We start from the raw sequence: 17,490 nt of genomic DNA on the forward strand, positions 1-17,490 counted from the left end.
CTATATTTGTGCACTCCCTTGGGTACCTCCCACACATAATTTCAGAGAAGTTCACTTTAAGACCTGCTCTCAAATAACTTCGATTTTTGTTGAAGCGATTTGCATTCGCTACCTCCATTACGACGGTTTTTTCAGGAGCAGGTCCATATTTTTTGGGTGTAAAAAGCCATATGTCACCATATGTGGCTCTGGAACTGTTCTACCGATTTGGTGCAACATTTGGTCTTCGTCATATTTTATCCAAACTTAGTTTCATGGGGCAATACCGGTCCCCAACTTCCGGTACTTCTCCCCAATATTTAAAAAAATTCGCTAAAATGTTAGGACGATATCACTTGTATGGTGCAACCAATTGTGTTCAAACTTTGGATCTCCTAATATTTTGTCAAAATTTAGTTTAACTTCTAAAATGGCCCATATCGGTCCTCCCTAAGGGTACCTCCCCCATAAAAGTTCAACATTTGTGTTAATTCCTAATCCACATTTTTGTCGCCAAGTTCAAATGTTGAAAAAGGGCCACAAAATTCTGAAAAGACACTAAATACATTCAATCTGTCCGTGGATGAAAGTTTCAATTCACATTGGCTGAGGGTATACCTCTGTCGGCAAAACCGATTGACACTTTTTTACTTGTTTTTTTTTTTTTTTTTTTTTTTTGAATTTTGCTCTAATCGGGACGCGCAGCCGGATTTATCTAAAAACTTATTATGTGATTGTAGTACTCGCAATTTTGCATTTTTTAATTAATATACAACTTGGGCGTGTAACCTTCAAAGGATCACGGCAATCTGCGCTCAAAGTCGAAATTTTTCTAAAAACGTGTTTTTGGATTCAAAACTTACAAATGCCATTCGATTTCAGTGTAAGCCCTCGTAAATTTAGTTTTTTTTAACAAGCCATTGAGCGGATTCAAAATTTACAAATGTCATTCGATTTCAAAGGAAACACCCGCAAATTCAGGGGAAATTCAGGCCGAAATTTTATGTGGGAGGTACCCGAAGGAGTGAATTTTCGAACATTTTCGAACTTTTGTGGGGGAGGTACCGAAAGGAGTGGACCGATATAACCCATCTTCGAACTTAAACTAAGTTTCGACAAAATATTACGAAAGCCAAATTTTAGATCGAATGGATTGATCCGTTCGAGAGTTATCGTGCGCTCCAGCCAGACAGACGGACGGACATTGCTTAATCGACTCCAAATTTTGTGAAACACATTTCGTCCAACCGTACTTGGGGTCTAAAACCATTATTTCGATGAGGCACATTTTGCCCGTATGAAAGTGTATATACCCTCGTTAGCATAAATGCTGAGGGTATAAAAACGAAGAACTCAACCATTTTTCCTATAAAACCATCAAAGAATAAAATTATAATAAAAAAAAAATTATAATAATATGTTTTTCTTCGTATTTTTTGCAAATAACATGAATAATATAGCTCCAAGCTGCACGACGTGAGTAACAATTTATTTCTCACACTGTATAGATGCTGTTGTAATTTGGAAATATATTTTTTGTAAGTACAAGCGCTATTATTTTAAAAATGCGTTTTTAAATACGTAGCACTTTTGAAGAAATTCGATTTTCCGCGAATACGTTGAGACTTTTAACTATTTTTCCATCATCGCAAAGAGTACAAATGCTTGTAGGATATTGCAGCTTACTATATTAAGCAGCGAATTTTTTAATTAAAATTCTTTAATTCTAATTCTTTTGCGCGCAACGATCAAACTTAGTTACAAAAACAGATTTGGGATGACTATTTTTTTTTCTTAATCTATGTACTAAAAATCATTGATGTAGCATCATTTTTTTTTAATTTTTTTAAATGGAAAAGACAATTTTAGAAAGTTTTCGTGATATGCTGAAATATATAGAATTGTTTATTTAAATAAGAATTTTGTCGATATGTCCATACTAACATAAGACAATTTTCCTTGCGGCAATTGTCCGTTTGACAAAATGGCCTAATGTAATTTAGGACTTAGTTCCATATCCGCACTAATGGCACAAATGTAAAAAAATTTATATGACATGGAACAAAGCGACAAAAAATGTTGACATCTTGGCCTCAATAAATTCAAAAGGTCTTAGTCGAAAATAATAGTTCTGTTTAATGAAATTAGTTTTTAAAATTTTAATGTTTTAAAATATTAATTTCATACCTGAAAACACTTAAGCTTTCGCATCAGAACGTAAAAAATGGCGTATGAAACACTTAAGCATGACACCGACGATAATACGAATGGAAACAATTGTAAAACACTTAAAGGGAAAGAAAAAGTTCAAAAAATAAACGAATACATATGATTGTTGTCAATCAGTTTATGCTAATTTTTAACTCATATTTGGAAGTACTTGAAATTATATTAAGAAAATTGGTTTTGCCAAATCCGTTGAAATTGACATCACCAGAAGTGGCTAAAAGTATGTTAAGATATTTGAATAAAAAAGCTTATTAAGATTTGCGAAAACAGGATCAGTAGCCTCGGTACTGTTCATATAAAAAATATAGGAAAACAAGTAAGAAAGTACCAGAGTCTGGCAAAAAAAGGAATCAGACACAATATTATGTCGTATATAAAATATATTGATTTTGTATCAAGAGTTTGCTTCAAAATACGTAAAATCTGAACATATCGAAGCCTTACTTCCTCAAACTAGTATTTTAAAAAATTCGATTTAGTCTTTTAGACCCCAAGTACTCGTATTTTTGGACGAAATCCGTTTCAGACAAATTGGAGTTGATTTAGCCATGTCCGTCCGTCCGTCCGTCCGTCTCTCTGTCTGGCTGGCTGGAGCGCACGATAACCTTTGAAAGGATCAACCGATTCGGACCAAAATTTGGTTTTCGTAATGTTTTGTCCACACTAAGTTTAAGTTCGAAGATTGGTTATATTGGTCCACTCCTCAAAGTGCCTCCCCCACAAAAGTTCGATGTACCGATGTATAAAAAGATAAATCGTTTTTTATCCTTCCTGAAAAAATTGTATTTTCTAAGATACGAGGTTAGGTAAGTAAGGCATCGATACACAACAAATTTTTTGGTGCACACTTCTGATTCATACAGAACTCGAAATATTAAATTAAGTTGAACTTAATTTGAAATAAAAAAAAGAAAAAGTTTTAGAGTTATTTTCACTCTAGCAATTTTAATATGTGCCAGAGGGTTTTTTGGAAGCTTTTGATCCATAAACTCAGGAAGTATGGGCTTACTAAGTAAAAAAATGTACGATTATAATAGGGACTGTGAAAACACCCTACTGCAAAAAAATTCAAATAGATCTGAGACGAGTTCTCAAACTGCACGTTCCCAAATTTTGTGAATATAGTCCATATAATCCATAATCCCACCTTATATGATGTGTAAAGTTAGGAACAAAACTCCATTCGAGAATTATCTTGCAGATTTGTCATTTTAGTTGGTGCCGTCAGGGTTTCTTGGAGCATTAACTCATTATCTCAGGAAGAATGGACTAACGATCCAAGAAGAGATCTTAAACTTAATTTTTTCCAATTTTGTGTTTAAGGTACCAGAATGAGTGGTTTGGTAGAGTCCATATTCGAGATCATGAAAAAGTAGCTTGATATCTATTAACCACGTTTCAATAGTTCATCCGAAAAATTCCCTTTTATAAGGGCCTGTTTATGTATGTCGATAAGAAAACGAATGCGGAAGAAAAACTACCAAATTTGAGTGTGTATTTCAAATTTGTTTTTTGTTTTGAAGCAAAAGCAAATGAAATAATATTTCAAAAACTAAAGTTTGGGTGTCTTTCATGCGCACACATTTTCGTTTCGAAATACATAAACTGGGGGTAAATTTTACTTTCACACATTTTACATTTCATTAGAATTATTTCGAAGTCTTCCAACAAAGAATTGACGAAATAATAAAGAGCTCGTTAATTAGTTTTACAAAAGCTGATGTCCTTCATTTCCACTGGAATGAATTTAATTATTTGTCTGGAATTATGTTTAACTGAACTGAACAGTTGTTACCATGAAAACGCCATCCATCCCATCTAGCGTATAATTGCTATTACGAGCACGAGTTGTATTATGATGTATACGCTCCATAGTACAAATGTAAGAATAATGAATAGATTTCAACCGAAAACTTTTGAATGTAAGAGAATGCTTATACTGAATAAAGATTCTTATGAACGATGTTGTGAAAATTATTTAGAATAATAATATGGCATCAAAGATTGAGTTAGCTGTTTTGATGTTCGTCTAATAATTAAGTGTAAAACAACATATGTAAGTAAGAACTATGTGATACCTTACAAACCCATAAGTTTTCAAATCCTTTAAAAGCCTCCACAATTGTCTTCGTCACTACAATATTTCGTACATTAAGCAATTAAAAATTCCAATACCTTTTGTCACACATTTTAAAATGATTGTTTCTTTTCATTAATTATAAATATTTTTGTTAATTGTACAAGAGTTTTGCAGACATTTGAATTGTTAACAAGAAGAATTTTTCGTGGAAATCTATACAACTTAACAGACAGTTTAGAATATAATTATCGAAATATTATTTAGAATTACATGTCTTTGAAAGATTTTTTGTTCATATAGCCAATGACCGACAAGTTATTGACATGTTTTATTAATAATGAACAGGTACAAGTTCAGCAGTTGATTAAAATTGTGAACGTTGATGCTACACTATTATCATTACTTATTACACAACACAATTATTCCATTCTAACATTGTTAATGCTAAACATTTGATTTCACTCCAACTTCGTCGCATCCTTGCTGCTTCTGCCTCAGCAAACCTTCTCTAAGTGTTTGCAGGACTACCCGCACAGTGTTGCCGCGTGGACAAAAATCATTTACATATGTTTATGTTTTTTTTCTTGCAGTAAACACATCCGATACAACGAATCTGAAAGAATTTTGTCGATATGTGCGCACAAAATGAAGTTATAGCTATTTAAATATGAAAAATATTTCCCACGTAATCTAAAGCGATAATCAAATGAAAATTAGATGACATTTAAAATAACATTCTCTGAAAAGTTTGTTGATAATATTAAAAGTTTTGTATGGGGATTTGATGGGGGCTATAAAAATAAAATTTTAGTATAAAAAGTTGACATCAACTGCACAGGGGCAAAGTACAGTTATCAAGAATTAAACATTTAAATTTGATAAAAAATATAAAATCTTAATATTTATCTTATCTTTTGATTGCCACCTTGGCTCTTGATTTCCATTAATTGAACATCTCTTCCGATGCGAATTGTGTAAAAATATTCTGCCCATCCCTGCAACCTTCTGAAATATATCAGTTCATATTTGGATATAGTCCCCATATATATCTATCTTCGATTTTGCTATAACTCTTTTGGAAAAATATTCCCTGGAATGTAATACACAACTCTTCAGAACATTTCATTGTTGTTAAATGCCTCTATGCTGCTGTTTTCAGTACATTTTTCAACGACGATTCAATAAAAATGTCAATAATGTAGTGAAATCCGAAATGCGAGAATAAACTGTTGGTGTGAACTGTGTTTGAAATATGTGTTGTAAAAGATAGGATGTAAAATACCGCTGAAACAACATGAAGTAAACATTTTAGAGTTTCAGAATGTTCTACAGAATTGTTGAGAACTTTATTTGGAAGATTTCTGCAAAAGGTTACTTGGTTCAACTCCCAATAGTTTAGCCGATACTGACCAGAATTTCAGCAATTATGTAAAATGTTCTATATTTTATAGATTTTGATGACCTAGATGGAGTTTTTCTTATGTGGTTTCTTTGAAAGATAATTTCTACTAGTTTAGGGCTACAATATTGCTAAAGACAGCAAGGCCGAATTCTTATCCGTTTCTGAGATAAAAGCCTAATAAATGCAAAAAAGTGTAGATTTAGCCCGGTTTAGATGAGGCCATAAAATCCGAACTGGATCTGACAGGACAAAACCCTACTAGGGTTTTTGTAGTCTAAATATGTACTTTAAAAAAATGCATACTAGAAGTTGTTTGCATTTTCAGTGTTGCATAGTGTAATTAGTGTGCGAAAATAAAATTGGTATTGTACTAAGGAATATAAGTGTAATTCTGATTTGTCATTTACTTGTCAGGTCCACTTTTAGAGGTGGTCGTACAATAAGTGTATTAGAATTATTAAATAATACTAAATATTGAAGCATTTGCTTTGAGTAAACCGACAAATGAAATTTGTTATGGGGATCATCATCATCAGATGTTTATGAAAGTCCGCCTTCAAAATGTATGAAATGTTGCTACATGCAATACCATTGATATGGGTGAAAATGTAGAGCTAACACTGTAAAATATGAGTTAAATTGATGAATTTTAAAAATTGTACTAAATTCAAAAAGTGCGAATTAAATAACATATTTTGAATACAAGTTTAATATCAAGAATTCCAAATAGCTACAGCTATGTAACTCGGTTGCACAATGTGGATACAATCTACAAAATGCCAGTACCGTTCTAATTGAACGTAGACTTAAATTTAAAATGGGGGTGCTGTTGATGTATAAGGGTGTGATAAGACGTTTTTTTTTTTGGAAATTAGAACTAAAGGTGTATGAACAATACTTAAATGAAATAGTTATAAGTACATCAACATTTTCAGTGTTCACCATTTTAATTTTAACTATTGTTTATTTATATTATTCCTTTTCTACATACGAAGTAGCGGGCATTTGGCTAGTCATAATACATATAATATCTTTTGGAATAAAGGTAGTGGGTTCATTACACATTTTGTTTTTTTTAGACATTCGTCTTGATGCTTACTTTTTGCAAAATTTGATTGGATACATAAGTCGTAATTTGTAATGCTCTTAAGTCATTTTAGTTGGCACTGTTTTTATTGTATAAACACATAATAAAATAGAATAAATAGAACCTGCAAGAATCTACACATTTTTACTACTATAACAAGTTTTCCTTTATGATATCGAACACATATAGAATTGTGTAGACTCTTGCAGTTTTGGAACTGACAAAATATAAATAATCTACATTCACTTCAGTAGTCTGAAAATAATGGTTTTTTCTTAAAAAAAAAAAAACCAAAACAATCGGCAAATAAAGTTTTCTTATCATCTTATGAAAGGGTATCTTTAGAATAGCGGACAAAACTCTTGGAGAGAGATTTGAAAGCGTTTTTGTTCTTTGCAGACGTTAGCTATAACAATTAAACCCAACAACCATGTTTTATTTAGCTTGTTGTTTTTTCTGAGATTTTACGATCTGTTATTTAACCCTTCTACTCTCTACTCAATTTGACCCAATTTTGTTTTTCAAACACTAAATTTGCCCTTTTAACAATTAGATATGTACTTGAAACTTTTATTTATCCATTACAGGGTCAAAAATTATATTTTTACAAGAAAATAAAAAAACTTGAAATTCCCCTCCCCCCTCCACAGCCAAAAGCACAATTTACTGACGTTTAGTATCTTTTGGGTCAATATGACCCAACATGCGGAATTTCAAGATTAATTTCAATTAATAAGTTTTTTTCCTATTAAATATAATTGAATAAATGTCTGCTTCACGTAGAATCCTCAATCCATAATTTTTCCAGTCAAATAATCAATAAAATCGTTTTTATTGGATACTTTTTTATTCAAAATATTATTTTCCAAAGGTTGGTAAATATGAGAATCCCGCAAAGGTATATATTGAAATTTTTATGGTAACGCATTGTTACTTGATATTATATGGTAACATTTTGACACAAAACGGGGAATCACCGAACTACAAGCTGCATATTCGGTGATTCCCCGTTTTGTACATGAGAACGAAACATTCAGGCATGTCACAAAAACGAATTCCGATCGAAATGAAATTACGGAATTGAAACCATTCCGATCGGAATCTGTGACATGCCTGTTTGTCTCATTCGAGTTTGATCAGAGAGTATCTTCCTTTTCTCTCAACCAGATAAAAAGTAAACAAGATAAATGATCTCAAACTTGCTGCAAAATAATCACTACTGTATGAGAGAAGAAATGTAAACAACCGCCCTGTTGCATTATAATATTTTCTTTCATAAGTTCAGTTTATTTTTTGGTGGTAAACGTGCCAACATATTATTGCTGAATATTTCTACATAATGGCACATATAAGAAAAGTAAGTATGGCAAAACAAAATTTATAAAACAGTGTTTTCATAAAAAAAATCCACAGGTTCTAAGTGATCTTCAGTTGGAACAAATAATAAATGACAAAGACGATGACATTTTTGATGACAGTGACGAAGCTGAAATTTGGTCAAACGACGGCGATGAAGCAGATGAATCGAATTCTTCATCAAATAATAGCTTTGAAAGTATAGAAGTAGACGATGCAGTGGAAATTGATGACAGCAATTCAGTAACATATTTGTCTAAGGGCCAAAGCGTAGTGTGGAGAGAACAACCAACACTTCGAACCGGCACGTTACCAAAAAACCAAATTTAATTTGTTTATATCACCAAAAATTACAAATGTTATGATTCAAATGACAAATCAAAAAGGTGTAGAGATATATGGAAATGATTGGCAAAACATTGACATGACATAACGGAAGACCTATTTTTATTATTTTTTATTTTTATTAATTGCTCAGAATAGGCCTATTTATTTTATTTTTCATTATTTTTGTTATAATACTAAATAAAAATAAACATATAAAATGAATTTCCTTCGTTAACTATGAGATTTTGTGTTTAATATCTATGTTGGGTCAAATTGACCCAAAGGATCATAAGAAGGGCACAAATCCAAGGAGTGTAGAAGGGTTAAAATTTTATTGTTTGAACATATGTATGTATTTGGTTTCTCTTGGAAAACTGGTCAATTGTTTGCTTTGTTGGCTTCTTCTAAAGGCAAATACGAATAAAAATAATTTAAAAATTGTGGCTTTCTTATATTTCAAAACGAGAGAAGAGAAGTGAACTTAAACTAAAATAAACATATTTTGAAAGGAAGAGTTTGTTTTTCTTTAATTCAGTTTTACTAATAGCAATATATAAGTGAACCTGCAAAGAAAAATGTAAGGATTATCTCCAACTAATATCCAGTACATGCAGTGCGGATTAAATTGTTCCCAAACAAATATTTTACCATGCAAATTTACCCTTTTTATGTTTTAATAGCTTTTACACACAAATAAACACAACTGCAAAGATACGATGAGGCTTTTACCTTCCATTATGCTGAGCGCAAGTTCTTATAATATGAAACCTTTTAACGCTCTACCAACCACTAAAACAACCAATAAAGTTGTTCTGTATGTTGTGCGTACTATGTACAATATACTCCGCATAGTTTGAAGTGGCTAAGCCCTTATAACATAACCATGTAGATGTTACATTTTAGTGGATTTGTTCTCGTTAATTTTAACATACATTTTTAACAACCTACAATACTGACGTTGGCATTGAAAATATAAAAAACAAGTGAGCCAAGGCTATAGCCGGGTCGGGGCCGACTACGTTATACCCTACACCACTACCCCTGTGCATAAGCATTTGACTGGTAAAATTCAAAATATTATAATTGGGATAGTAAAGGCCTTTGCTCTGAATGTCTTCATTAATACAGGTCAATTTTGTTGAAACGCATTTAAGCGTATCGTCAGTACAACTTAAATAAAAAAATGGAAAAGTGGGATGTACGCCAACCATCAATAGGCTTCTTTCTCTGTGAGACCCCCATCAACGCCCAACATTTCGTGAGAATCTGATCAAAATTCCGACCTGTAATGTGATTGCACAAAAAATCGAAAAATTGGTCCATTACCGACTATTGCGATATCTCTGTTGTTTGACCACCTATGACAACCTACAGCACATCGTTGTAAAGGTAATATTTTCTACTTTCCTTGCCAGGTTTTGCTTTCGGTATACCTTTTAGAGAAGGGAGATATTCGCTTTAAAATAAAACGTTGGCCTTTTCTTCAAATAAGTTTTTTTTCACATTCCGACCCCTGAATAATATCCGACCATTACCAAAATCAGTAGGTTTTTTCCTCTGTGGGACCCCCATTAACACACATTTCGTGACGATCCGATAAAAATTGCGACCTGCAGCGCGATTCAAACAAAATTGAAAAATGAAAAGTATTACCGACTATTGAGATATCTTCGTTATTTGGCCACCTACGCCAACCTGCTTTACATCATTGTAAAGATGGGATTGTCTACTTTCATAACCAAATTTTGCTTTTGGAAGGTCCCCAACCAAAGCTGTGATATTCCTTATTATAATTAAAATGACAAAAGTTAAAAGTTGTGTTCTATTAGCTGCTTTTGCGATATCTTCACCTACGACAGCCTACGTTACATTGTTGCAAAGCTCATATTTTCTACTTTCATTAGCAGGTTTTGCTTTTGATATACCGTTTACAGAAGTGAGATATTCGCTTTGAAATAAAACGTTGACCTTTTTCTCCCAATAAGTTTTTTACCCATTCCGACCCCTGAATATTATTGGACCATCACCAAAATCAATAGGCCTCTTCCTCTGTAGGGCCCCCAATAACGAATAACCCCAATAATTTCGCGACGATCCGATCAAAATTGCGATCTGTAGCGTGATTACAAAAAAATGAAAAATGGAATGTATTATCGACTATTGCAATATCTCCTTTATTTGGAAAAAATCAGATTGATCCTACGATTATAAATATTTTTTTCGCACCTTCCCATACAAGAGGGTCCAGTGTGTCATTGAAAAGATGGGATTTTCTACTTTCATAGTCAGACTTTTTTTTGGAAGGTCCCCAACAAAAGCTGTGATATTCGTCTTTATTAATAACATCGCAAAAATGAAAAGTTGGTTTCTATTAGCGGCTATTGCGATATCTTCGATGTTTGAGCACCTACGACAACCTACGTTACATCGTCGCAAAAGTGATATTTTCTACTTACAAGCCGAAAAGTGAACATCATTCTCATTAACATGAGAATACTCGATGCTTAAAGAGACCAGGTTTTCACTAGAAAAATCATCATTTCAAAAACTGAAAAGCCAATTGATAATTCCCTTCGCCGGGATGAAATCATGATATTGGTAGCGACCAGTAAATTTTGCAGGCTGTCAGTGCGTTTTGTAAACTCTCTCTGTAAAGAAAGTAATGATGAAGTTAAGTCAATGGGGAATACTCCAGACTTAAGCAATCATATGATTGAATCTTCAACCATAACAAAAGAAACAAAATTTAACAAGTGAGCCAAGGCTATAGTCGGGTCGGGGCCGACTATATGATACCCTACGCCACTACCCCTGTTCATAAGCTTTTGACTAATAAAATTCTAAATATTAAAAATGAGATAGCTTAGCGCCTTTGCTCAGAATGTCTGCATTAACACAGATCAATTTTTTTGAAACGCATTTGTGCATAGACAGTACAACCCAAATAAAAGATGGAAAAGTGGGATGTATGCCAACCATCAATAGGCTTCTTTCTCTGTTAGACCCCCATCAACCCCCAAAATTTCGTGAGGATCCGATCAAAATTTCGAAGTGTGATTGCACAAAAATGGAAAAAGTGATGCATTACCGACTATTGCGATATCTGACCACCTATGACAACCTACTTCACATCGTTGTAAAAGTGATATTTTCTACTTCCCTTGCCAGGTTTTGCTTTCGATATACCTCCTACAGAAGGGAGATATTAACTTTGAAATAAAACTTTGGTCTTTTTTCCAAATATTTTTTTTCACATTCCGACCCCTGAATAATATCCGACCATTATCAAAAATCAAAAGGTCTTTTCCTCTGTGGGACCCCCAATAACACCCAAAATTTCGTGACGATCCAATTAAAATTTCGTGACGATGCTATCAAAATTGAGACCTGTAGCGTGATTTCCAAAAAAGTGGAAAAATGGGATGTATTACCGACTATTCCGATATCTCCGTTATTTGGTCACCTACGCCGACCTAGTTTACATCATTGTAAAGATGGGATCTTCTACTTTCATAGCCAGGCTTTGCTTTTGGAAAGTCCCCAACTAAAGCTGCGATATTTGTCATTATAATTAAAATCGGAAAAATGAAAATTTGGGTTTTATTTGCGACTATTGTGATATCTTCGTTGTTTGATCACCTACGTGAACCTATTTTACATCATTAGAAAGGTGATATTTTCTACTTTTATTGTCAGGTTTTGCTTTTGGTATACCCCGTATAGAAGCTGAGATATTCGCTTTGGAATAAAACTTTGTCTTTTTATCCACATAAGTTTTTTGCCCATTCCGACCCCTAAATATTATCCGACCATCACCAAAATCAATAGGCTTCTTCCCCTCCGGGACCCCCATCAACATCCAAAATTTCCTGACGATCCGATCAAAATTGCGACCTGTAGCGTGATTACAAGGTTTAGATGGACAGACGGACAGACTCACTCGTCGAGACATTCATTTTGGTATATATAAGTATGTAGACCCATAGACCATTATTTCGATGCGTTACAAACTTTTTGGCCAAAACCAACTTATAATACCCTCCCCACATAGTGGTGTAGGGTATAATCAAAGCGATTCGTGAGCAGGTCCTAAACTGAACTTTTCCGAAATTTTGTATGGGAGGTACCCGAAGGAGTGGACCGATTGAGTCCATATTGCAACCTAATCTAAGTCTGGTAAAAGCTTTACGATGTGCAAAGTATGGACCAAATCGGTTACTGCCTTCGAGAGTTATCGTGCTCACAGTTTTTATTGGTTTTGACTATTTTTGGCCGCTTTCGTGATATTGTGTGGCATAAGAAATGCAAATATCAACGAAAGGGATCCCATAGTGTTTCATCAATGTAGTAAAATGTGTAAAAATGTGTTGAAGCCAACAGGTTTTTTATGTTCCCTTCCGATGTCTGGCTTAACTTTACACTTTATAGAGCTATGTTAAAAAAAGTGACAGATTACTCCATGGGCAACATGATAATATGCATGATTTTTCGATATATCCACTGCATCCATCTTAAATTGATGCTGACATTTTGAACCGGAATTTCGGGGTTTTTTATAATTTTTTAATAATCCGGACCCGCAACAAGATATTATTCCATACTCATAATAAGTTATAAAACTCGTGATTTTACGTCGTTTGATGTATATTTCATGAGTGTGCTCCTTACAGCATCCTAGTAATTGGAGTCTAAAGGCTAACATTTGATGGTTTTCTTAAAAACCTATTTTTTGCGGTTAAATTGTACAATGTGCAAAAATATATTTTGACAAATCCACGTACTAAACCGCCATTTTCTTTAAATTTTTTTACATAAATGGAATCATTTATACGCGATTATAATATTTGCGAATTATAGAGATACGCGAGTAATATGGATTTTTTACGAAAACTAGAATGTGGAGGCACATCTGCGGCTCTTAAAGAATCTATTTGAAATAGGTGTATATTGACGTATTTTTGATGTGCGCTAATGAAACCGGATGCGCATGAAAATCGTATGCACACACTTTTAAGTATCCTCGGAATTTGTTGTCGGCGAAAGCATAACTGATATGCAATTATTTATATAATTTTTTTCAAAATTTTTGTGAGGGTAAAGAGAAATGAAAAAGCCTTTGGTATTAACTGTTTGTGATTAATTAAGAAAACCTACGTTATGACATTTTGGGATTTCTGCTTACTCATCAGCGATTTTAGGGCACGTATTTCAAATAAAATTTTAAATTAGAAAATGGTCCCTTCGGTATAATCCTTATTGGATTATGAATTTGATTATGTCGCTGAGTCGTATAAAGTAAGTGGAAATTAAAAATACACGAGGAAATCAGAGTAAGCTATTTATATCAAATACTTATTATTTTATCATCATAAAATTAAACAAAATGAATGACCTATTCCATCATATTGGGTATTGTTGTTCACTGGACGAGGATTCTACAGTCTCCCACTATCCGTGTCAAGTTTGAAAGATTATTTTCCAGAACATTCATGTTTACAATAGAATTCGCCTACATTATTCCAGTTCTGCAACTTGATAACCTTACCCCTCAGATTTGCTTTGCAGCTGTGAAACCAATTATTTTATCCAATTGTTAGTCCTTCCACATTATTGACTTAATACGTGTGGCCTTGAAACACAAACATTCCTTTCAAATACATATAAGGGCTACACATTTTTTGTGATTATATTTACCTTGAAAATCACAGGTGTCTTATATTTAAAAACTCAATTTGTTATTCGTTTTATATTTCATGTTATTATTCAACATTTTCATAATACCTGAATTTCAGGTAAGTTAATATTTGCCCAATTTCTTTCAATAATCCTCCGTGGGATTCCGTTCATTTTTCTGCTCTTCATTGTTATTAGTTTTTGTTCATTAGCGTAATAAACCTTTTACATTTTCCTTCACACTTGTGAGTACTCGCGTCCTCGAAAGTTTATGTCGACGGAAACATAAATGGTATGTAAATATTTGTATTCATTTTTCAATATTTTTAAGAGGGTATTGAAAAATGAAAACTTCGTTGGAAATAAGTGTTTGCGATTAATTAAATAAACCGACGTATAGGCATTTTGGGATTTCTGCTTACACATCACCAATTTTAAAGGCACGTTTTACAAAAAAATATTTATTAAATTGGAAAAGGGTTAATTTTGGTACATTCTAATAGAATTTAATTATGTCGCAGAATTGGGTCGTATAATGTAATTGAAAGGTTTAGATATTGAGCTTCCAGATAATACCGATTGTAAACCGTTGGAAGGTAAGAATTAAAAAGATTATTCAAGGTGTTGAGCGGTGTCGACAGTAACAAAAGCTTTGGAGTGGTATAATAATACGAGAAAACAATCTTTGTTTTCATAAATGACACTTCTTATTGTCTCTGAAGACTTCCAATAACGGGGAGGACTAAAGAGCCACTTCTATATGAAATATGCTTTGTGGAAATGCCTCCTCCAGGAATAAAGATATTGAACTTAAAGTGTCAGTTTCGGCAACCGAGTGTATAATTACGATTTGTAGAACGACGACGAAAATCAGGCCAACATTTCGTTTTTGGAATTGTTAAATATTTTACGATCATAATCTATTTTGATCATAATCTAAATAGCCCCCATAGAACGATACCACCCGATTATCGGTATTGTCAAGGTTGTAGCCTCATTATCACACCAAAATGGCTGAAATTTACTTAGTCTTCGTTGTGGGTGTAAAACTTTCGCACAGAAATTTGTCGGCATAGGTCAATGCCTTAATGTAGCCCCAATAGAACGGTACCTCCTTATTTTCGGTATTTTGAAGGTTTTGGCCTTAATCATCCACCGAAATGGCTAAAATTTGGTATTTAGTCGTCATAAGTGGTATACAACTTTCCCCAGAAATTTGTCGATACAGGTCCATGTTTTAATATAGCAACCATAGAGCGGTACTTCCCGAATTTCATTATTTTGAAAGTTAGCCACATTGTTTTACCGGAATTACTAAAATTTGGAATTTAGTCTTCTTCATAAACGAAGGGAAATTGTTCCATTTTACTTCAATGCAACTCGTGGTGGAGGGTATAACAGGTTTGGCCCGGCGAACTTAAGAGTAGAGACACACAGCTAAGTCGTTTTATCTCGTCGAGATATAATGAACTGTATACCAAAGTGTTGCAATAGAACCGGCATTTCGAGTTCATACATGACTAAAATATAATACCCTTTCTACTTTATTGTGTAATGTATAAACAGGTTGATTTCTTTGCTACAGACATAATTATACTCACAGTATTTAGGCCAATGAGGAAGGTCACTTCGATACGTCCAAAATGTACCTCAGAATAATGGTTTTGGAGCCAAATATCTTTTAGATAATTTGGAGTCGATTTAGCCCAATACATAGGCCTGTCTGTCGTTCAGTTTAGGTAATGCACATGATAACTCTCGAACGGATCAACCAACAATGCCCTAAAATTGCACTAGGTAGTATGTAGTCCAAATATAGAGCAAATTCAATAATGGATCATTATTTTGCGCTAAAATGGAATTGTGCGCACGATAACTGTTGACGGGAGAACCCGATTTGGAACGTATTTGCACGTCGCACAATGGTTCAGAAATCCATTGTCCAGGCCAAAATCCAAATTTTTTTTTTTCGTTACTGATAGTACACATATTGAACCTACGGTGGATGTGCTCAGGGTGTAGAAAGAACATTTTTCAAAACTGTTGGTATCCCATAGCAGCGAAGACGACGAAGATACCACAGACCCAATTCCAGAAGATGGTATTGAATGTATACCGCCCAGCCAAGATGAGGTAAAGACAGTAATAAATCGGCTGAAGAATAATAAGGTAGCAGGAGCCGATGGCTTACCAGCCGAGCTGTTCAAAACCGGAGGCAACACGCTGATAAGGTGTATTCATCAGCTAGTTAGCACCATCGGGCAGGAAGAACGAGTACCCGACGATTGGAACCTGAGTGTCCTGTGCACCGTCCACAAGAAGGGTGATAAGACTGTATGCTCTAACTACCGAGGCATAAGTCTACTCCCCATTGCCTACAAGATCGTGTCAGGGATAATGCGCGGGCGACTAAAGAGATGCAGATCGACACCTATCACATTTTTGTCGATTATAAAGCAGCCTTCGACAGCCCGCTACGTTCAAAGGTATTCCAAGCCATGTCTGAATTTGGTATCCCCGCAAAGCTCATTCGGCTTTGTAAAATGACTTTAACTGACACGAGGTCCTCAGTTAAAATAGGAAAGAACCTCTCCGAAGAGTTTTGTACCAAAAGAGGTTTCAGACAAGGAGACAGCCTTTCGTGTGATCTCTTCAACATCCTGCTGGAAAAGGTTATACGAGAGGCAAACGTCAAAAGAAGTGGCACAATCTACACCAATAGTCACATGTTACTTGCTTATGCTGATGATATAGACATCATGGGCCGATCAGTAAAAGAAGTAACTGATACCTTTAGGTCGAAGGAGAATCTGCTAAAGTGGGTCCGTGAGAAGACCAAGTTAATGGTGTCGACGCGCAATGATTCCTTTGAGCTCGGACCAACTGTCGAAATTGGCTCCTATAATTTTGAGGTAGTAAAAGACTTCGACATCAGTTGTGAGATAAAAAGAAGAATTGTATTGGCCAACAGATGCTACTTTGGTTTAAGTAAGCAGTTTAAAAACAAAGCCACATCTCGTGAAACAAAAATAACACTATACAAAACGCTGATACTACCCGTGCTAATGTATGGCTCCGAAGCATGGGTACTTGCGCAAACAGATAAGGCAGTGCTTGGTGTGTTTGAGAGAAAAATTCTTCAAAAGATCTACGGACTAATCTGCGTTGACGGTGAATATCGACGTCGCATGAACCATGAGCTGTATCTGCTATACAACGACATCAATATAGTTAAACGTATCGAGATGCAGCGATTGCGTTGGCTAGGCCATATAATAAGAATGAGCGAAGATGAACCCGCTAAAAAGGGTATTAATACGGACCGCTTGGCGGTGCACGCAGAATTGGCAGGCCAAA

This window comes from Musca autumnalis, unplaced genomic scaffold (assembly GCF_047663935.1).
Source record: "Musca autumnalis isolate F117 unplaced genomic scaffold, ASM4766393v1 scaffold_3, whole genome shotgun sequence".
In the NCBI taxonomy this organism is placed as follows: domain Eukaryota; kingdom Metazoa; phylum Arthropoda; class Insecta; order Diptera; family Muscidae; genus Musca; species Musca autumnalis.